Source organism: Bos grunniens, chromosome 3 (genome assembly GCF_055505025.1).
Source record: "Bos grunniens cultivar Pamir isolate PY7600 chromosome 3, Bosgru_T2T1.0, whole genome shotgun sequence".
Classification (NCBI taxonomy): domain Eukaryota; kingdom Metazoa; phylum Chordata; class Mammalia; order Artiodactyla; family Bovidae; genus Bos; species Bos grunniens.
In genome coordinates this window covers 99724775-99747716 of record NC_141167.1, presented here as the reverse complement: position 1 = coordinate 99747716, position 22942 = coordinate 99724775, and the positions used below count along the sequence as shown (strand labels likewise).

At 38.7% G+C, this 22942-nt stretch overlaps 1 protein-coding gene across 1 annotated transcript in view; it reads left to right on the top strand.

Annotated features, from left to right (window-relative positions):
* The first annotated feature begins 286 nt into the window (after window positions 1-286).
* Window positions 287-22942, top strand: part of GJA5 (gap junction protein alpha 5) — a 114730-nt gene continuing 92074 nt past the window's right edge. The window contains exon 1 of the mRNA XM_086392239.1: window positions 287-341. The gene's annotated coding sequence lies outside the window, so the exon portion shown is untranslated. The remainder of the gene's footprint in view (window positions 342-22942) is intronic.

The following is a 22942-nucleotide window of genomic DNA, read 5'->3' as shown; positions in this document are numbered from 1 at the left end:
ACACCAAAGTCCTCCCCTTCCCCTTGTCCCTCAGTCTTGGGAATGTGAAACTCTGGGGGTCATTCACGCTAACTCCATCTCCTTTATGGCTCCCTGTATAATTAGATCCAACCTTTTAAGGAAGAGAGCCCTGGCAGATATGTCTCATGGTTTATGCATAACCCGATTCCTTTCATGTTTCCTGCTGTAAATTTTTGCTTATAAATTGCATTTTTGAAACCCTATTGTAGCCATTCCTGGGGGTGGGGAATTCCTTTGTAACCAGACCAGTCGGCTGCTATTTGGCTGACTGCTAAAGTAGATTGGAAGAGGCTGTAGAAGAACTGTGCAGGGAGAGCAAGGTAAGAACCTTGAGAAGATTATAGTGTCTGGGGATTTCTGGTCTCCAGTCTTCCTTCATTTGGTACTGTCCATAAGAAACCAACCTTGGACTTCCTTCTCCTCTGACTTCTCCCCAGATGCCTTATAAAATGTTAAACTTCCAACTGTGTGATTTTGCTTGTTGCCGTATCTTCTATTCTTAGAAATAAAAAAGCTTTTGCCCTGAAGGGATCTTTTTTCTCCCTCATGTTAGTTTTAAGTTTAATAATTTTTATAACCTCTTTAAACTGGCCTTTTTTTCCACTAGCATAGTCAAATAGAGTTTGTGATTATACCTGCTTAGGAGTTAATTAGCTTAGTTTAAGAGTGGACTTAATGTGGCTCTAACTTTAAGAACCACTGAAATAATAACCACAGTGATGATAACATTGAGTATAATCAATGAAAGAAAATTGTACCGCAATAGGGGATAGTGGTGATACATTTGTAGCACTTAGTTTAACACACTTAGCTGTTGGTCTGACAAAGATCTAAAATCCATCATTCTTAACAATCTATTCAATGTCTGAAAGTGTTTACAATGAAGATGATCATTCTGGTCTCTTGAAAAACTTGATAAAAGAAAAACAGTAAATTATCCCTTTGTTTGGTTGGTTGGGATAATCCCATCCTATCCATATCTCTATTATGGAATTTATTAAATTGCATTAGAATTATTGATTAGTTTAACTAACCCCTCCAATAAAATACAAGTTCCTTGAGGGCATATTAATTAAAATTCATATCAATAAAATTTTACTAATCTTTGATTAAGTGGTGTCCAAAAATTCACTAACAAAAAACGAGGGGTCAAGTTAATAAAGTTAATGAAATAATTGGGGCTAACCAGCTCAGCTAGCCAGCAGGGAGTTCCCATCCAAATTTATCAACACCTGGCTGAGTTTTGGCAACCCCTGGTGTCAGTTATCTTTTCTGACTTAAATATTGCTGGGGATGCTTCTGTGATTTATTGTTGGAATTTCTAGGACAAAAACAGTAACTGTAGCAATCTCGGGGTGAGTAGTACCCATTTGTTGGCCTACTTCAAGAAAATACATCTGGAAGATACTGGGGATGTTGAGATTCACCCTCCACTTCTCTGCTTCCAAAGGTGTATATATATATATATATATATATATATATATATATATACTGGATAAGGAAATGGCAACCCGCTCCAGTATTCTTGCCTGGAGAACCCCATGGACATAGGAGTCTGGCAGGCTACAGTCCATAGGGTTGCAAAGAGTCAGACACAACTTAGCAACTAAAACAAACAGACTAGAATAGGGGCTGGCTGGAGGATAGGAGCCATGTTCAATTGTCTTAATTTTAGTTTATGTCATTGCGGGAATCTTGTTGTATTGAGTGCTCAAAAATTGTTTATTGAATGAATAGTTTGTCTCACTTAGCATCACCAGGCAGTAACTTGAACTTCTTTGAAACTTAGATTTAAAAAAAAAAGATATAAGTAACCAACAGAAGGGCTTCCCTGGTGGCTCAGTGGTAAAGAATCTGCCCCTAATGCAGGAGACATGGGTTCGATCCCTGGATTGTGGAGATCCCCTGGGGAAGGAAATGGCAACCCTCTCTAGTACTCTTGCCTGGAGAATCCCATGGACAGAGGAGCCTGGTGGGCTACAGTCTGTGGGTCGCAAAAGAGGCGGACATGACTTATTGACTAAATAACAACCAGTAGAAGGAATCAACATTTGGCCCCATTACCTCTTAAGTATCTAGAGTGCAGACTAGTCAATAATGTACAATAACATACTAGCAAGTCTAAATTTAAAAGCCTGAAAGAGCTGCACTGCATTTATACCTGATTAACCTAATACCATACTCAAAACTGTGCTTAATTCTAGCTTAAAGAGAGGTTTGCATTTGGGTGAAACTGAAGATGGCCATGGTTGTGACTCTGAATTGAATAATTGGTGCTGGAATAGAGCAAAGTGTACTAAAGCTTCCAACATTGTTGGTGGCAGAAGCAGAAAATAAATGGCAATGAAGGAGAAAACAGACCTTTACTTTTTAAATATATATTATTAGATCCTGGGGCCAAGAATTCATCAGATTATCTTGGCAAAGACTGTACAGGCATTTGTACATAGTGTATTGAAGAAGACATGTTCAGATGTACTGGAACAGCATTATCTTAACAGATCAACTAATCCTGGCCAAAGACGAACTAATCTAACAAATGATAATGAAACTTAGTATTAATGATTAGCAGATAAATTGTCTGTGGCTTAAGAAGAAAAGTGAGAAAAAATGTGATGGTTGAAAAATGTGGAAGGATTTCTAATTATCACCTGAGTGACTACGGGGGTTTTGCCTCCACCAGACAAGCAGCTTTGGGAACTGGGGTTTCATTACTTGATACTATCAATTTATACAATATTCCTTTAGAATCATCCACATATTTATCATTTCTGTTTCCTCTTTTCCTTTTTGCATCTCTAATATACTATCTGGGATAACTTTATTTCTCCCTAAAAAACTACCTTTATTTTTTCTCTCAGTGCTAGCATACTTTTGATGAAATCTCTCTTTTTTGTTTGTTTGAAAATGGGTGAACTTAAACTTCACTTATGATGATAATTTTTTCTGATGGGTTATCAAATTCTAGACTGCAGTTATTTTTCTTCAGCATTTTTAAATATGTCATTGCTTTCTGGTTTCTATAGTTTCTTTTGGGAAGTCATCTGTCAATTTTATTTTGCTTCTTTGTAGGTAATGTGATTCCATTTTCGCCTTCCCTTGCCTCCTGCCCCATATTCTTTTAGTTTTTCCTTGGTCTTGGTTTTCAACAGTTTTGTGGTAACATGCCTCGTTATGGGTTTGTTTGTTTGTTTGGTTTTTGTATTTTGTTGCTTGGATTCACAGAGATTCTCAGTGTGGGGCTTGATGCCTTTAATGAGTTGTGGAAAATTCTCAGCTGATATCTCTTCAAATATTGCTTCCTTTCCATTCACTGTCTCACTTCCTTAAAGATAAATATTGTGTCTGTTGGAACTTTCACTGTGTCCATATGTCTCATGCTCTTTTCTGTACTTCTCTCTCTTTTTCTCTGTCTGGATATTTTCTATTGATTTTTTTTTCTGGTTTGTGAATCTACTTTTCAACTATCTAATGTGCTGTCAAATCTATCTGTTGAATTCTGAATTTAAGTTATTGTATTTCTTTCAGTTTTAGAATTTCCATTTGATTCTTTAAAAAATATTTTCCAGTTGTCTGAGGAAACTTTTCCATCTTATCTATTTTTGAGTATATTATTCACAGTTATTTTAATTTGATAATGTCATGATCTGAATCTCTCATGGATTTGGGTCTGGGTCTCTCTGGGTCTCTCATTTTCCGTTTTTTTCCCCTCTTGTTTTTCACACATTCAGTCTTGTCTCCTGTTGCTTCTGTAACTCTTGTTTGAGTCCTGGGCATTGTGTATAAAATATCAGAAGCTCTTACTGACATTCTTTTGCTTCAGAAAATAAATACATTTGCTTGCAGCAGAAGTCCAGAGGGAAATTATCCCAATCCAACTGATGACTGAATTCACTGAGAACTGAGATTTATCCTTTTTGACATTTATCATTTTTTGTCTATTTCTAGTTGACATTCACTCCTAAAATGTTACCTTTTAGAGGTCCTGAGTGAAAGCCTAAGGTGTTATCAGAGTTCCTCCTCCTTGGTGGACCCTGATTCCAGTTTCTGTTCTCCCAGTGTTAAGGCTGCCAGTGGCTCTGCTCAGTCTCCCAGCCTCATAGTCCCCACTTTTAAATCAACGAATGTGTCTAAGATGGTAAAGTTGAAAGTTGTGTTCATCTCTTCATTGTCAAAGTCTTTGTCTTCAAGTGTCTGATGTCTTGGTAGCTCTCTGAACCTTCAAATTGATGCCTTTACTTCAAATATTTATCCAGATTTTCTAGCTGGAAGAATTGATCTGTACAGATTTCAGTCACAGCAGGAAATCTCAATTATGTTAAATGAAATTTCTAGAAACCTCTGATACGGTCAGTCTGTATTAGCAAACTTGGCTTATAATGCTCATATTATATTAAGAATAAACAACAACAGTAACAACTGAGTTTAGATTAGGTGCCCAGGGTAGCATGAGGAGGATTTTTCATGATGCACTGATACAGTGATCCCCATACCCCTGGCCCAAGGCAATACTGCAAGGAAAGAACATCCACCTTCCTTTCTCTACCTTTTTCTCAGAAAATCTCTAATCTCTCCATCAGGGTAGAATCCCTGCTTGAATTATTCTTGTAGCTGTAGCACGTATAGTATCATGCACAAGGTTTGTGCACCTGTTCAAGGTCTTGCCCTTCCATCGCTTTCAGTTAGTTGGTAGCTTGAGCAAAATCTCATTATCCAGTACAACAGTCTGGTGGTTTGCAGACTTGTGTTCTTGTCACTATGAGACATGGGGAAAACCATTTCCTCTCTCTGGGGCTGTTTCCTTATCCACAAAATGAGGGGTGTGGACCAGATGCTTTCAAAGGGTTCCACCAGCTTAAATTATAAATATTTATAAATACAACCAACCTAGCAGTATTTCAATCTTTAAAATAATTTTAAAATAGGAATTTCTAAGTGACAGGATATGTGTGGAATGATTCTGAAATAGTGAGTCCTTCCCCTAGGAAGTTGCTCCCGTCGTCACCATTTCTACTACTTCTACTTGGAAGGAAGAACACTTAACTGGATGCTTGCTGTTCAACAGACACACACTAGTGATTTTCAGCCTTCATTCTCCACTAGAAGCTCCTGTAGAAATTTATACATTGCCAAGACCCCATCCCTAGAGACTTCTTCTTCATGACCTAGGTGGGGTTAGGGATTAGTATTTTTTAAAAGCTCCCACATTCTAATTCTAATGTATAATCAGGGTTTATAAGCACTGAGCTTGGCACAGTGATGCTTACTGCATCCTTACAACAACCAGATGAGATAGATGGTATCAACTCTATGTTACCAGTAAGAAAATTGAATTTCATCAAAGGGAAGCATAGGGTTCACAGCTACACAGGCAGTAAGTATGACCTTTTGGTTACAAGTTCAGAGTGCTTTCCTCACTCAGCAAACAGAGACTGAACATTCTGGAAGTTCAAGCATCTAATTTAGGTACTTGGAGGGATGCAAAGATGACAAAGGTGTGGCCTCTGCTCTCCAGGTGGAAAGAACCCTGGGCCAAATATCTATTAGTTAACTAGTTAGGTGTTTTTATACACATTGTCTATTTTAATTCTAAGAATTATTCTCTAATGGGGAATATTGTCAACCTAAATTTAATACGTGGAAACAGACAGTCAGAGAAATCCAGCAATTCAACAATTTGCCTAACTCCAAATAGAAGTAGTATGTGATAGAGACTGAATTTGAATCCAGATCTATCTGTTTCCAAAAGTTGTTTCACCAGGACTTGTATGTAGTAAAGTGGATGGGAAACATACACTAGTAACTGTGCTATGAACTGGTGTATGATTAAGTGTAATAACGGAGCACACAACCTGGGTTTGAAAAGGCTTCTTGAGGGATGTAGCAGTGCTTTGGTATTTGACTTCTGAGGGATTTCCACCTATGCCTTCTCTTATAAAATATCTTCCAGGGTGTTTTGAAGAGTATGATAAAGGTAATCATGTCAGTGGTTTCCTACAGAATTGGTAAGAAGGGTAACACTTCAACATCCAATTAGCAAATGGAAAAAAATCTTCCCCAATATATCAGAGGGTGATTCTGGCATCAGAAAGCAAGTCAGTGTCACCTGGATTAGGGGCTTAATCTGTACTGCCTCTGGTCCTGGAGGAGGCTGAACCCAGCTCAAATGAAGACTTTAATTTGCAGTAGATCCATCGCCTCATCAGGAGCACTGTCGCTCAGCCACTACGAGATATGTTGCTTGGCCCTGAAGGCTCAGAGTCCTGCTATTCTCTAACCTGTGTAGCTAGGACCCTCCACGTTCTGGGGCAAGATGTATCTTCCCTGAGTGGGAGGGCATGCCATGGATGTCTCCTGGCCAGCAGAGCCTAGAGAAATACAAACTCAATTACTATATACACTTTGTGTATGATCGTACTACAGTACAGAGGGCAAGAGCAGAGGTCTTAGAATCAGATCTGGGCTTGAATACTGATCTTGCTCCTTACTAGCAAATTATATTTACTCTCTGGGCTTCAGTTTTCTCATTTTAAAGTGCTAATAATAATACATAGCCTTAAGATTGTTGGAAGGAATGAATAATATAATGTACTTAAGATACCTAGGCTGGTAGGTGCATAACACATAGAAGATATTCCATAAATATCAATGGTAATAAAGGATACTTTTCTAAGGTTGGCTTTTGGTCCTAAGAAATCATTTTATCTCACTCAGTTTCCCTTTTAAATAGAATCATAAAGAGATTTGTCTATCTTGTAAACTTTGCTTACTTGAGATTAGGAAGTAGTATGAAGATTTTGAATGAAATATTCTAAGTTGACATAGTCCCAAATGTGTTCAGATAATTGGTTCACAAAAGATTTCAAGTGACTAGATAGTTCATTTCTCTGTCTACAAGCATTCCCTGATTACATTTTAAAATGTCCCAGGTAGATGAGAATCTATCCTATATTAAAAGATTTACAGGAGCAGGATACAAATTACAAAACTGCTGAAGCTCAACAACTAAGCAAACCCTTTCTTAGAGCTTATCTACATCCTTAGTGCTAGAGCCCAGAATTATTTCTTCTTGTCCCTTTGCTGATGGGTAAATTCCTTAAGGACAGAACCTGTGTTATTTTGCTCACTATGGTATTCCCAGTGCTCAGCACATCATAGGCATTTGGTATTTGTTAAATGAATGAATGAAAGAGAACCACAAAATTCTGAAATTGAATTATAGAATACTATAATTTGATGAAAACATAGATGTTGACTGGCTCATTCCCAGCCCAAGACAGAACCATCTTCTCCAGCTTCTAGACAAGGACTCTTACTGCTCCTATTTGAATACTTCAGTGACCGTTAACTCACTTCTTTGAGACAGCCTATTTCACTATTAAACAACTCTGATATTAAAATGAATTTTTACTTAGGTAGAGCTCAACATTTATGTAGTTATTATTAGGTATCTGTGCATTTTCTTTTCATGAGTCCCTCCAGACTTCTTATCTTCTAGTATAATAATATGTTAACCTTTTCTCATGGCTTTATTTTTCTACCTCCTTGTTCTGGGCATCTAATCTCTATGCTCTTCAAGGTCTTTAATGCCTTCTTAGCTGGGAAACTGTGAAGTAGACTAAAGTATACTAAGAAATGTTTCCAGAGATTTAATCTGCAATCTGAACATGCTGGTCCAGTTTCAGTGTTCATCAATTCAATTGCTGTTCAGGAAATTACAGTCAATTTTTTGAAAATCCAAAATAAATAGAAAATCTTAAAGCAGCCAGAAGTGGGGAGGGGGAAAATTAGATGTAGGAGAACAAAGAAACAAACTAGAGCTGACTTCTCATAAGAAACAAAGGAGGCTAGAAAAAAACGGAATGACGTGGGGAAAAAAACCCATCCTTATCAACCCAGAGTTCAATATTTTGTGATAATATCCCTCAGATCTTAGGTGGGATAAAGCACTTTTAGGTAAAGAAAAGCTGAGAGGATTTTTTACCAGCAGATCTGTATTATAAGAAATGCTGAGGAATACTTATTAGTCTAAAGGAAAATGATACTAGATGAAAATTCAGGTCAACTGAAATGAATGACAAAATAAATATGTATTTAAATCAGAGGACTATCTTATTTTTAATATTGATTTTATTTTAATTACTTTGTTTATTTGACTCTGCTGGGTCTTAGTTGTGACACACGGAATCTTCCATCTTCATTGCAGTGTGGGTTGTGGTTATATCTAGAGCAACTGCTAAGAGAAAAAATCCAAAGAGATATAATTTAAAAGCCAATAGAGGAAATAAATGGGAATATGGAAAAAGTTCCATTAATAAAAAAAAAAACCACTAAAAGGCTGAAAGGGAGAAATACAGGGGAAAAAATCTAGATGGGACAAATAGAAAAGAAATAGCAAGATTGGGCTTAAACCCAATGATCTTAATAGTTACATTAAATGAATATGGACTAAATACTTTATTTAAAAGATAGATTTTTCAGATGAGTAAAAAAATATCACGACTCAAGTATATATGATATCTAGAGGAGACACAATTTAAATACAAAGAACACACATATCAGTTTACAGTCAAGGGAAGGGAAAAAGATATACAATTAAACAGTAGTACAAGCAATTTGATATGGCTATATTAATATTAGCAGACTTAAGTCAAGGCGTATTTTCAGAGATTAAGAGGGCTGTTTCAAAAAAAAAAAAAGACGGCTGTTTCATAATGATAAAAATGTCAGTTCATCAGGAAAACATACCATCTCTAAATATACATCTAATAACAGAAGGAAAATGTGACAGAACTAAAAGGACAGACAAATATCCAATTATAGTGGGAGATTTTTTTGTTTTAGGCTACACCACATGTCATATGGGATCTTAGTTCCCTGACCAAGGATCCAATCTGTACTCCCTGCGGTTGAAGTGTGGAGTCTTAATGACTAGGCCACCAGGGAAATCTCCATAATAGGAGATTTTAATAACATTCTCTAAGTAATTTATAGGACAAGTAAATTTTAAAAATCAGTAAGGATAAAAAGCTTAGAACAACACAGTCAATAACTTGACTTAGTGACATTTATAGAACACTTCACCCTATGACAGCAGAGTAAACATTCTTTTCAAGAGCCCAGGGAATATTCACCAAGTTGGACCATAAGCTGAACCATAAAATATCGCTCAGTACTTTCAAAAGACTACTATCTCACAGAATATATTCTCTGACTATAATAAAATAAAATTAAAAACCAATAACAAAAAAGTGTCAAGAAAAGTTCTCAAATATTTGAAAATTAAACAACACATTTATAAATAACCTGTGTCTCAAAGAGGAAGTCACAAGAGATATCGGAAAGTAGTTTTCACTAAATGAAACAAAGGGTTGGTATACATCTAAAGAAAGGCTTGAAGGAAAATTCAAAGCTTTAAATACTTTCTTTTAAGAAAAGAAGAAATGTTTAAAATCAGTGATTTCCATATCCACCTTAAGAAGCTAGAAAAAGAACAAATTAAACACAAAGGAAATAGAAGGCAGGAAATAATGAAGAACTAAAGTTAATTAAATAGAAGAAAAGACAAACAATGGAAAAATTAATAAAGCTAAAAGTTGGTTCTTTGAAAAGATTAATAAAATTCATAAATTTCTAGTAAGGCTCATCAATGAAGAAAACTCCAAAATCAAGAATGAAAGAAAGAATATAAATATAGATGCTATAGATACTAAAGGACAATAATAAAAATTTTATAAATAATTTTATGTCAATAAATATGATAATTGAGATTAAAATAGACAAATCCATTAAAAACATAACAAAATTTACTCAGGAAAAACAAAAAATTGAAAAAAAAGAAAAAAGTTCTAATTTTAAGCCTTTTCATGAAGAAAACAGCCCATCCATATGGTTTTATGGAGAGTTTTGTCAATTATCTAAGCAGAAAAAATACTATTCCCTACATAAATTCTTTCTGAAAACAGAGGAGGAGAGAAAGCTTCCCAAATAATTTTATGAAATCAGCATTATACTGATTCCAAAATCAGAAAAGAGGACTTTATGAGAAAACTGAAGACTGTTTTCTTTAAAGAACATAGATATAGATATAAAAAAATAACTCCTCAACAAATTACTGTCATACTAAATCTAACAATGCATGAAAGGAATACTTTTAAAAATTTTATTAAGGATAATTTATTAAGACCAAGTGAAGTTTATCACAAATAATGCAAGGATAGTTTAATGTTTGAAAATCAATCAGTGTAATTCACCACATTTAGAGAATAAAGAAGAAAAGTCATATGATCAACTCCATAAATACAGGAGAAAAAAATTTGGAAAAAATCCAACACTCATTCCTAATCAAAATCCTCACCAGAGAGGAACATAAACTCTTCAATCTGATAATAGACATCAATGAAAAATTCTACAACTAATATCATATTTAATAGTAAAACATTGAATGCTTTTCTCTTTAGATTAGGAAAATGCTCTCTCTACTTCTATTCAGTAATGTATTGAAGGCCCTAGGCAGTACAGTAGTGCAAGCAAAAGAAATAGAGTATAAATTTTGTAAAAGAGGTAAAATTACCTTTATTCTCCAATGGCATTATTACTGTGTATTCTGTGGAATCTAAACAAACAAAGAAAAAACCCTATTGGAACTAATAAGTGCACTTAAAATGTTATGGACAACAAAACCAATATGCAAAGATCAGTTATATGTGTCTATACTAGCACCAAAAATTTGGACAATAAAATTTTAAAGTATTATTATAATAGTGTCAAAAGCATCAAATACTTAGAATAAATTTAATAAAAGTGCGAAATATCTACACTGAGAAGTACAAAACATCATTGAAAGAAATTAATTAAGACCTAAACAGAGAACTTGGAGAAGGCAATGACACCCCACTCCAGTATTCTTGCCTGAAGAATCCCAGGGACGGGGAGCCTGGTGGGCTGCCGTCTATGGGGTCGCACAGAGCCGGACATGACTGAAATGACTTAGCAGCAGCAGCAGCAAACAGAGAACTAATGGATTCAAAGAATCAGTATTGCCAAGGTGCTCATTCTTTGCAAATTCATCTATAGACTTGTTCAGTTCAGTTCAGTCGCTCAGTCATGTCCGACTCTTTGCAACCCCATGAATCGCAGCACGCCAGGCCTCCCTGTCCACCACCAACTCCCAGAGTTCACTCACACTCACGTCCATCAGGTCAGTGATGCCATCCAGCCATCTCATCCTCTGTCGTCCCCTTCTCCTCCTGCCCCCAATCCCTCCCAGCATCAGGGTCTTTCCCAATGAGTCAATTCTTCGCATGAGGTGGCCAAAGTATTGGAGTTTCAGCTTCAGTATCAGTCCTTCCAATGAATACCCAGGACTGATCTCCTTTAGAATGGACTGGTTGGATCTCCTTGCAGTCCAAGGGACTCTCAAGAGTCTTCTCCAACACCACAGTTCAAAAGTATCATTCTTCGGTGCTCAGCTTTCTTCACAGTCCAACTCTCACATCCATACACGACCACTGGAAAAATCAGAGTCTTTTTTGACTAGACGGACCTTTGTTGGCAAAGTAATGTCTCTGCTTTTGAATATGCTATCTAGGTTGGTCATAACTTTCCTTCCAAGAAGTAAGCGTCTTTTAATTTCATGGCTGCAGTCACCATCTGCAGTGATTTTGGAGCCCCCCAAATAAAGTCTGACACTGTTTCCACTGTTTCCCCATCTATTTCCCATGAAGTGATGGGGCCAGATGCCATGATCTTCGTTTCCTGAATGTTGAGCTTTAAGCAACTTTTTCACTCTCCTCTTTCACTTTCATCAAGAGGCTTTTTAGTTCCTCTTCACTTTCTGCCATAAGGGTGGTGTCATCTGCATACCTGAAATTATTAATATTTCTCCCAGCAATCTTGATTCCAGCTTGTGTTTCTTCCAGCCCAGCGTTTTTCATGATGTACTTGGCATATAAGTTAAATAAGCAGGGTCTATAGACTTACTGTAATCCTAATAAAAATTCCAGTGGGTTTTTAAAAAAATGTAAATTGGTATGTTAATTCTAAAACTTATATAGAAATACAGAAGACTAGAACAATCAAGATAATCTAAAAAAAAGAACAAATTTTTGGAATTCCCATTGTCTGATTAAATAAATATTTTACAATTATAGTATTTAACACAGTGAATTGACATAAACATAGAAAAACAGATCAATGGAACAGAATATAGAGTTCAGAAAGATCCATACATATATGGTCAGTTGATTTTTGACAAATCAGTTCAGTAGAGGAAAGAAAAACCTTTTCCAACACAGTGCTGGAACAACTGGATAAACATATGAAAAAAAATTTACTCTTACCTCATATTACATACAAAATTAATCTGAGATGTATCATAGACCTCAACATGAAAGTTAAAACTGTAAAAATTCTAGAAGAAAACCTGAGAGGATATTTCTTGTGACCTTGGAGTGGAGAATATTTCTTAGAGAGGTTACGAAAAGCACTAACCAAATAGAAACAAACTGTTGGTAAATCAGATTTATCAGAATTCAAACTACCTATCAAAAGATACCATTGAAATGAAAAGGCAAGCTACAATCTAGGGAAGAATATTTGAAAAACATATCTGACAAAGAATTTCTTTCCAATATATATAAAGAACTCTTAAAAATCAATCATAAAAAGACAATCTAACAAATAGAATGGGGAAAAGACACTTAAGAAAAAAAAAGTATAAATGGCTAACATACACATGAAAATGTGCTCAATATCATTAGTCATTAGTAAAATGCAAGTTAAAACTGCAATGAAATGTCACTACCTACTGACCAGAATGGCTAAAATGATAAAGACTGACAACACCAAATGTTGTCAAGAATGTGGAGCAACTGGAACTCACATACACTGGTAGTGGGAGTGTCAGATGGTACAACTACTTTGAATTAGTGTTTGGAAGTTTTTTAAGAACTTAAAGTCATAGCCTTGACTAGATGGACCTTTGTTGGCAAAGTAATGTCTCTGCTTTTCAATATGCTATCTAGGTTGGTCATAACTTTCCTTCTAAGGAGTAAGCATCTTTTAATACTCTTAATACTCTGTAAGCCAGCAATTTAATGCTTAGGTATTAACCCAAGAAAAATAAAATCATTTTGGCAAAAAGACTTTTGCAAGATTGCTCCTAGTAGCTTTATAAAAGCCCAAACCCATAAACAACCAGGGTCCATCAACAGGAGAATGACTAAATAAATGGTTGTATTTCCATACAGTGGAATTCTATTCACACTTCCATGTGGCTCAGTGATAAAGTATCTGCCTGCCAATGCAGGAGCCACAGGAGGCACTGATTTGATCCCTGGGTTTGGAAGATCCCCTGCAAAAGGAAATGGCAACCCACTCCAGTATTCTTGCCTGGGAAATCCCTTGGACAGGGGAACCTGGTGGGATCGTCCATAGGGTTGCAGAGTTGGACACAACAGAGTGACTGAGAACACAAACAATAAAAAGGAACAAACTAGATATACACAATATAAATTAATTGCAACAGCATTATTCATAAGTCAAAGAAGCCAGGAGCAAAGGACTATGATGGTATGATTCTGCTTATATGAAAATTATTAATAGAACAGGCCAAATTAAAGTGATGGAAATCAGATCCATGATTGCCAGGGGTCTGAGTATATGGTCGGAGGAGGGGATTGACTGTGAAGAGGCTGGAGGAGCTCTTTGAGGTAAGGGAAATATCCCATATTTTGATTGCAGTGGTGAATATATGACAGTATACACTTTTCAAAACTTAGAGGATTATATTTTTTAGTGGGTGAAATTTATTGTGTGTAAATTATATCTCACTTAGAGATGATTTAAAAACACAATCTTGTGAGGATAAGAATGTTATCCCTATTTTACAGATGGGAAAAGTAAGATCAGAGAGGTATTAACTTGCTTAAGTTCATACAGCAGATAAGTAGTAAAGCCAGAGTTTAAGCGTCTATATGTCTTTTATGCCAAAGGTCAAGATCTTTATGTCTATAAAGAACTTAAAAATGATTTTGTGTGTATGTTTGTGTTTATACATGCAGGCATCTTCTGCTTCTTCAACTAGCATGCAAGCTCTTCAAAGGCAGGGGATTTCCTATATTCGTTTTTTCTGGGTCTAGTGTGCAGACTGCTCTGTAGCAAAGTCAGGCTGTCTGTAGACCTGAGCTTACCCATCACTCCTGTGTGCAGTGACTTTGAATGGATTACAGGTGTGTCTGAGGAACTGCTCCCCTTGTCCTACGGGCATCTGGGGTTCCTGGGCTAGTTGCCCTGGCTGAGATCAGCTTCATGCATTTAACCCTGGGTGCAATGGAAATATTTTTTTCCTTTATTCCATGAAAAAGATTAAGAAGCACTGACTTAGGAAGTGCTGCTGAAGTTTAAAAGTAAAGAGAGGGTAACTCTGACTGAGATGCTCTGGGTCAAGGACCCATGGGGAAAAGCTTACTAATCAGAGAGAAAGGGAAGAGAAGGGTAGAAGGTAGAAGGGGAAGAGAAGGTTGGATTGGAGTAAGACTGTGTTTGACACATCCTTGGGGACAGTGAGCAGAGTGGCCAGGTTAGAGCTGGGTTAACAGAGATGTGTTTGAATGAGCTAGATGGATACTTTTCTGGTGAGGGTCTAGCGTTGGGTCTAAGGAGTTTCAATGTACTTTGCAGTACAAGCTCCTTGTTCAGCTTTCACACGAGATTTAATATGTGAGGCTGGGGTACGGAAGGAAAAGTGAGTGTTTTTAAGAATAACATGCTGTTCCTGGACTTTGTGGCTGAGGGTCCTGCCGGCTGCTGGGACGAGCCAGCCCCTCAACCTGGAGACTCTTATGTAGTCTGGCTTTCCTTTCACACAGCGTTTGTTCCCAGCCCCTGGCTGCCTCCCCCCTGGGGAGGACATCCGTGGGGACAGTTCCTGTTTCCCTGCCTTTGCAGCCCTTGCCTTCCTGAATGCGATATGATTGTTTCTCTGGGCACAGTGAAAAGATGCCAGTGGAGAACGGAAGTATCTCATGCTTCAGCAATTTTTTTTTAAGGCAAAAAAGAAAAGGCTATTGAACTTGGGAACTCTGGACCTGGAGTCCTCTCTTCCTGGTGTGGGAGCGGGAACATTGTACCGAGTCTATCAATCAGCTCTGTGGGCCAGATATCCAACATGGGAACGATCTGACTCCCATCCATCAGCTAAGCAGTGACAATAGTATTAAATTCCTTCTTGCTCTCGAACTGCTATATTTATGCTTTTCCCCTTGGGGATCTTGGGGCATGGAAATTGAGAACTTCATCCTCGGACCCCTCCCCCCTCCTCACTTTCCACATCTTCATCCCCTGTAAATATTCCTTTTTTTTTTAGCTTTATTTAAAGGAATTTTAAAAATAATTTTATTTAGTTTTGGCTGTGCTAGGTCATCGCTGCTGCACAGGCTTTTCTGTAGTTGTGGTGAGTGGGGGCTACTCTCTGGTTGTGACTTGCAGACTTCTCATTGCAGTGTTTTCTCTTGTTTCAGAACACAGGCTTTAGTGGGTGCGGGCTTCAGTAGTTGTGGCTCCAGGGCTCTAGAGCACAGGCCCAATAGTTGTGGCAGAAAGGCTCACTTGCTCCATGGTATATGGGATCTTCCCAGATCAGGGATTGAACTTGTGTCTCCTGCATTGGCAGGTGGATTCTTCACCACTGAGCCACAAGGGAAGCCCTAAAAAAATTCTTTTTATTTCTGATTATCTTTTTTAAAATTAATTTTTATTGGAGTATGGTTGCTTTATGATGTTGTGTTAGTCTCTGCTGTATAGCAAAGTGAATCAGCTATTTGTTTACATATATCCCCTCTCTTTTGGATTTCCTTTCCATTTAGGTCACCATAGAGCATTGAGTCGGAGAAGGCACTGGCAACCCACTCCAGTACTCTTGCCTGGAAAATCCCATGGACAGAGGAGCCTGGTAGGCTGCCATCTATGGGGTCACACAGAGTTGGACATGACTGAAGCGCCTTAGCAGCAGCAGCGGAGCATTGAGTAGAATTCCCTCTGCTATACAGTAGGTTCTTGCTAGTTACCTATTTTATATGTGCATGCGTGCTAAGTTACTTCAGTCATGTCCGACTCTTTGTGATCCTATGGACTGTAGCCCACCAGGCCCCACTGTCCATGGGATTTTCCAAGAAAGAATACTGAAGTTGGTTACCATGCCCTTTTCTAGGGGATCTTCCCGATCCAGGGATAGAACCCAGGTCTCCTGCATTGGAGGTAGATTCTTTACCACTAGCGCCACCTGGGAAGCCCACCTATTTTCTACATAGTATCGGTGGTATATGTCAATCCCAATCTCCCAATTCATTCCACCTGCCTTTCATCCATTTTAAATATTCTTTCATCCACTCTTTTATTCACTTGTTCAACAAATATTTCTTGAAAATCTATTATGCATGAGATACTGAGGTAAATATTGAGAATAAAGCATTGCTTGAGACCCCCATCCTTTACCTCACGTGTGTACAGTTCAGTGAACTGTGCGTTTACAGAGTTTCTACTGCATGAAGGTAGTTATCGTAGACATGGAAAGACAGAAAATACAGAAAAAGAGATATCATATAGGAGTATACCTCAAAGCTTTTGAAGTCTGGGTTTCTGTCTAATTGATCTTTAGCCCTCTTACACTACATATGAGCATGGCACATAGTAGGCACACTATGATTGTTTGCTGAATTTGTAAAGACAGAGTATCAGTTTTTCTTTACTAATTCAGCAAACAGTCATAGTTTTTTGAGAAGTCACATAGCATAAAAAGAACATAGGCTCTGAGTTTCGCAGACCTGAATTTGATGTTCAGCTCTACCACTGCTGTGACCTTGAATATGTTGCATAACCTCTCTGGGTCTTAATTTCCTTTTATGAAAAATGAGGATAATACTATTGCTAATATAATACTATTGCATAGTAATAATACCATTACTACGGGAATTTGGTAAGAATCAATGAGTATTAAGGACAGAAAGTATCTGGCACATAGTGATTAATAAATAGCTTACACAATTCTTTGGTGTCATCAACAATGAGTAATAAAGGTGAAATGAACAGTAGAGATAAAAACTTACAGACCAATGGAGAAAGTGTGGTTACAGAGGGCTGTAGCTCACGTGGAGATGGGGAAGCCCTGAGCTGTGCCTGGAAGGTCACCCGCATGTGGATAAGTGGAGAGGGGGCTGAGGCAGGGCAGAGGGCATAAGCAGCAGTGAGGCGCTACCTTCCGGGACATGGCAGAGGAAGGGGTGGACTAGCAGGGAGGGTTCCTCCAGGACTTGGCTCCAGACCGGTGGAGTATTAAGTGGAGCTGGCATCCGCTAAGTAGTGTTTGGAATAATGAACCTGGAGCAGTATGCAGGGTGCCTAGAAGGGGAGGCAGGGGGAGTAGTTAGGAGATGACACAATAATCCAAGGGGCATGGGGGCCTGGATTCAGGGGACAACAGAGTAAAAAGGAAAGTGTGGATTTGACAGCCCTTGGGATAGAACAATTAGCAGGACCAGCTTTAGAGAAGTTTGTCTAGGATCACAGAGTCAGTAGCTCCTCCTCCTAAAGATATGGAGTCCATCAGGACCCTTCAGAGATCTTTTCCAAAATCTCTGCCATACTGAGTCTTGTTCTGATACTTTTTAAAAAATTTTGTCTCTTCAGACAATGTTTTTCTAACTTTAAGTATGCCTTGTCATTTTTTTTGTTGCTGAAATTGGGCATGATAAATCTGGGAAAAGGAACCAAGACAGATTGGTCTTTGGTGTGAGACTTTATGTTTATCTGGCAAGAGTTAGGCTGTGCTGACTGTTTATCGTAGCTTCCTGTCAGAGAATAAAATGTTCTCTAGTATCCTTGCTTTCGTCTCCCTCGTTGTCTTTTGGTTTCTTTAGCATTTGTGTGCATGCTCAGTTGTGTCCAGCTTTTTGTGACCCTGGACTGTAGCCTGCCAGGCTCCTCTGTCAATGTGATTTTCTAGGCAAGAATACCGGAATGGGTAGCCATTTCCTTATCAAGGGTTTCCTTAAAGAGTCTTTCTTAAAAACAGTCATGGAAGTTTCTAGGGGGCAGGAGTTGAGCATTTTCTTTCCCCAAGGTTAGGTAGGCTCTGGCAAAATAGTTTTCCTTGAGGGAAGGAGAACAGAGAGCTCTGGGCATATTGGAAAATGGCTACTTTCTCTACCCTCCACTCCCTTACTGGAAGCATGAGATTTTTCTCTAATTGTCCCAGTAAGAATCTAGTAAAACTCAGGAAAGTTTAGGGATCCCCTAAGACTGCCCTTCCTTCAGTTTTCAACTCTTGCACTATTCCTCACTACACTTCCAGCAGTTCATGAGTGATAATTTAAGTGCTGGCTCCATCTGTGGACTTCTGCTCCCAGTTAAGTATGTGCCTAGTGGTCTCTCCAGTTTTCAGGGCAGCAGCTTGCTCTATGACCTTATTCTCTGATGGATCTGAGAAGAGTGATGATTTTCCATTTGTTCCCCTTTTTTCTTGTCGTGAGGAGGGGAGCGATGACATTCAAACTCTTTCAATGTTGCACCAGAAACTGCAAGTCCCAGAGGTCTTTCCCCTGTGAAATAAACTTACTTTGGTTGGTCTAAAAGCCAGAGAAAAACAGTTACCTAAGTTTTTAGAGGTAAAGGGGTAATAAACATTATTAAAGTTTTTTAATAATGATTATTCATCATTCACTTATTTATTCAAAAATATTTCCTGAAGGCCTCAGGGTGCAATTGTATTGTGCTGGGCTTTCTGGGAGTTATTAAAAAAAACCAAAAAACAGTAAGACATGGTTCCTGGTCTAAAACTCATGATATCCTCCTGATTTTATTCTTCCCACCTAAAGTTATCTTCCACATCTGACAATTGTTTTTCTTCTCCACTTTAACCAGTGTTGCCTAGGAATTAGCACATTACTGCAATCAGAGAAATCTCAGCCCACATGGTGGCTCTGCTACACATCAGCTGTGAATCTTATGAACATGTCTTAGCCTCTCTCAGGATAATAGCCCATCTCAATGAATTTTCATAAGGATTACCCTATAACCACATGGCATGTAGGAGGTAGTTAGTAAATGGTAGCTATTTTAATTATTTTCTCTGATTGTACCAGAAGGCGATCATGTAAAACACGTGTAACATAAAATTTACCATCTTAACAATTTTCAAGTGTATTATTCAGTATTGTTAGGCATATTCACATTGTTTTGCAACCAGTCTTCAGAACTTTTCACCCTGAGAAGCTGAAATGCTCTAGCCATTAAACAATCCCTCATTTCCCCCTGCCCCAGTCCCACTGTTACACTATCTGTGTTTAAGAAATAGCCTCTTAAAAAAAAAAAAACAAACCATCAACATGAGTATTCATCTTGCATGGGCCTCTAGAATGAGACCTGAAGACTTAACATCACTCCCTGGGCTGGTCTTTGGTATATTCACGCAAGAAGAAAACTATACACCCTTGTCAGGGCCCAGCTGAATCCTGGTCTGAGCCCTGGAGCTCTCAGGACCTGGATCCTTGAGATCAGTACTGGATCCTTGGCATCATCAGTAATAAGCCAGGGATTCCCCCACCTTGTGATTTTCACAGTTTCAAGATGAAGAGTGGGGACGTGATCCCTGAGCTGTAGCCTCACCTTCTCATGCTGTGTGTTAAGGCTGTTGTTGGATGACTTGAGCTCTAACCTGTAACTCATGTCCCCAGTAGGAGTAGATTCTGACCTTCATGCAGGTGTCTCCCAAACTTCTGGCTTTGACTTCTTCTTGAGTATCACACTTTTTAGATTTTTCAATAGCAGTCCAAACTCAACAGGTCCCAAGTGAACCCACTGTCTTTCCCTCACAACTTTCTGTGTTTTTCTGACTGTGCTTTTCATTTCTATAAATGATTTTTCCACATTCCTATTTCTTATCCTTTGAAATTTTCTTCTAATTTCCTCCCTCTCCTTTACCCCTACATTCCATCAACAGCCAAGGCCAGATAAGTCTAATTGATTCCTTCCCTGTCCCCTCATTGCCATTATTACAAGTTTTCTTTTCGTCTCATCAGGAGATCCTGTGCTTATAGAGAGTTCTGTATAAATTCTTTTTTTTAGGAATTTGTTTTCTTATATAATTTACTTGGCTATGCTGGGTCTTGGTTGCAGCATGCAGAATCCCTGGTTCCCTGACCAGGGATTGAACACACGCTCCCTGCATTGGGAATGCAGTCAGTCACTGGACCACCAAGGACATCCCTCTAAATTAACTTGGGAATCTCTTCATTTTCCAACTCCTCTTGTGAATCACTGTCAGAACAATGTTTGTAAAACCTGTCTCTGGTCACTCATTACTTACAATCTTTAATATATCACAACTGCCTATGAGATATTGGCAAGATATATCAGGCATAGGTCAGATATAGAAGTCTGCTACTGAATGTCTTCCAAACTTTGTCTCTAATCCTTTCTATGTATATTAATTACCTGCTGCTGCATAACAAATTATTCCAAAACTTAGTGGCTTAAAACAGTGCATATTTATTATCTAATAGTTTCTATGGGTCTGGAATCTGGGTATGACATAAATGGGTCCTTCAGGTCAAGGCACCAGCTGGGACCACAGCCATCTCAAGGTTTGCCTGGGGAGGAGCTGCTTCCAAGCTTACCTGGTGGTGGTTGGCAGGTTTCAGTTCCCTGTGGACTGTTGAGCCGAGGGCCTCAGTTCCTCACTGGCTGTAGGTCAGAAGCTACCCTCAGTTCCTCATAAATTGCACTGTTCCACTGGGCAGCTCATAACATGGCAGCTGGTTTCATTATTGAGAGGGAGGTAAGAGGGGGAGATGATGAACAAGATGGAAGTCAGCCCAGTCTTTTATAGTCTATTGTGTGGTGGGGCAGGGAGAGATTTCACAGGAAGGGAGTGGCTATTAGGAGGCCATCACTGGGAGCCGTTTCAGAAGTTTCCTACTCTACCAGGCTTCTTGACTCCTCCATCCACTTGATGCCCTGGGTACTGGCCCACATCTTGTGCTGGCTGCGACTTGAATACTGCCACTCTTTTATACCCCTATGCCTTTACTTAGGCCATTCCTTCCATCTCAATGCCCTCTCCACCTCCATAGCTATCTATGAATCCTTAGGTGCATGTGTGCATGCTCGTGCTAAGTTGCTTCAGTCGTGTCTGACTCTTTGCGACCCCATGGACTGTAACCCACCAGGCTCCTCTGTCCATGGGTCTCCAGGCAAGAATACTGGAGTGGGTTCTCATTCCCTTCTCCAGGGGATCTTCCCGACTCAGGGATCGAACCTGTGTCTCTTACGTCTCCTGCATTGGCAGGGTGGTTCTTTACCACTAGCACCACCTGAACAGCCAAAAGTGAAAGTGTTAGTCGCTTGTTGTTTTTGTTTAGTCATTCAGTCGTATCCAATGCTTTGGATGCCATGGACTATAGCTGCCAAGCTCCTCTGTCCATGGAATTCCCTAGGCAAGAATACTGAATTGGGTAGCCATTTCCTTCTCCAGGGGATCTTCCTGACTCAGGGATTGAATGGGGATCTCCTGCATTGCAGGCAGATTTTTTACCATCTGAGCCACTAGAGAAACTTTGATTCAAACACCACTATTCCTGTACCAGGTCTGGAATAGATCTTCCGCTCTGGAGTCCTGGGGCGTACCCAGGGGCATATCTATATATTGGCTGTTATCACATTCTGCTCTGTGGGAGACTGGTTTGTATAAGTGTACTCCCCAACTCTCAGTAGGCTGAGTTCTTTGAAGACAGAATTATGTCTTAGTCAACTTTTTAATCTTGGCCCTAGCACAGTTCCTGAAACACAGTAAACAGTCAAACATTTGTTGAATTGCAAACAATGGTGAGGCCTGAGAGCCCAGGTTCTGTGAAGATGGAATGCTGTTAATAGCAGTGGCGGGGGAAAGACACCCCATGCTTCGCAAATAGCCCTTCAGGGCTGATGAAGCAGCTGCCTTGCTGTGGCTCCAGGGATTAGTCAGGGACCTGGAACATCTGTAGGGACCGTGGGCTGCTGGGGACTAGAAGCCACTGATACCTGATCCTATATAGGAACTCGGAAAGAATAGAGTCAGGTTGTGTTATTATTCCATTTAAAGAAACTCTCCTCATGACCCCAGCAATGCCAATGACCTAGAAATCAAGGGGGAAAGGAGCTAATATTACTTAACCCCTAAATTTTGCTAGTATTTAGTACTCAGAAAATCCCCTATAGAGTGATTACTATATGCCCATTTTAAAGATTAAAAAATCAAAATTCAGAGAGGAATAGTAACTTAGTGGAACTTAGTAATTCAAATTCAAATGTGGCCACAAAGCATGTGCTCCTTTATGACACCACAATTCTGCCAATATCTACTGAGTAAGTAGTTTGTGCAAATCTCTGTGGTAGAACATTGAAGATTTCAAAACCTATAAGCCATGGATCATATCTTTCAAAGGGCTCTAAGATAGAGTTGAGTTTGGATGAGTTGACTGGTGCAGGGTAACTGAATTTAATTAAAGATGGTGGACAGTCCCATACAGAGACATAGATGCAAACACACATCACACACACACACACACACACACACACACACACACACACACACACACGTGTCTATATATGTAATAGGGAAAATAGTTTAAAATGATTGATGGCAACTGGGAAGACTGGGGAAGTTTCTTGAAGGAGATTAACAGTAAAAAAAAAAAAAAAAAGGTAGGATTCTGAGTTTAAGAAAGAAATCTCATGTTTCATGCTATGCCTCCCCACCTAATCCTGAGCAACATATATACTATTGATATCTATTGATGTGCTTAGGTGTGACAAGAATTAGAACCCAGATTTGCTTGGTTATATACATGAATTCAGAGTTGTTAAACCTAAATCAGGAAATACTGAA